Source organism: Cynoglossus semilaevis, chromosome 9 (assembly GCF_000523025.1).
Source record: "Cynoglossus semilaevis isolate Cse_v1.0 chromosome 9, Cse_v1.0, whole genome shotgun sequence".
In the NCBI taxonomy this organism is placed as follows: Eukaryota; Metazoa; Chordata; class Actinopteri; order Pleuronectiformes; family Cynoglossidae; genus Cynoglossus; species Cynoglossus semilaevis.
This window is the reverse complement of record NC_024315.1, coordinates 10,473,370-10,474,125: the sequence shown is the minus strand read 5'-3', so window position 1 is coordinate 10,474,125 and position 756 is coordinate 10,473,370.

Sequence of the window (756 nt, the reverse complement as noted above, 5' to 3'; positions counted from 1 at the left end):
AAACGAGGCAGTAAGACAGGTCAGGCAGCTACATGGCAGCAGCAGAGAGGAAAGAGATGAGGTGGAGACGCAGGGGAGTGTGTGAGTGCCAACAGGGAGGAGGTTTAAGAGTGTGAGTTTGTGTGTGTCCGTGGGTGGGTGTTCCTGCATTTTTGGTAATCATACCGTGAGGATTTCTGACTCCCCTGACACCACACTTGTCTGTCAGGACAGAGACTGTTCCAAAACCACACCTGCCCCCCCTCCAACCCCCCCAAATCCAACAGAGACATCAAAACATCTGTAGTAACTTCATAAACAACAAATTATAACCAGTATAGTTAGAGTGCCGGGGTTATCAGTAAAAAGTCTTCATAAATTAAATAATGTTGATCACATAAAAATGTTAACTTTACAATTAAACTGTGTTAATGCAACACAACAAATCCAACAGCTGAGAAGTTTTATCATTTAATCTTTGTCAAACATTGAGCTATGTTGAATTTAATAGAAAATATCAACTTTTACACAAACTGGAAATCAGCTTCAAATCAATGCTTTGCAAAACTTTTTTTTTTTCAAAACTGAATAAAAAAATCTAAAGTAAGGTTTGATTTTCATCCCAAGTGAATTCAAGGAGCAGGCTGTGGCCTGGTGAACAAAACATCTTGCTAAACAGGAATAGAAGTTTTTGAACTAAAATGGAGGATGCGTAGATTTGTGTGTGTGTGTGTGTGCGTGTGTGTGTGCCTGTGTAAAACTAGAAAAAGAAACTAT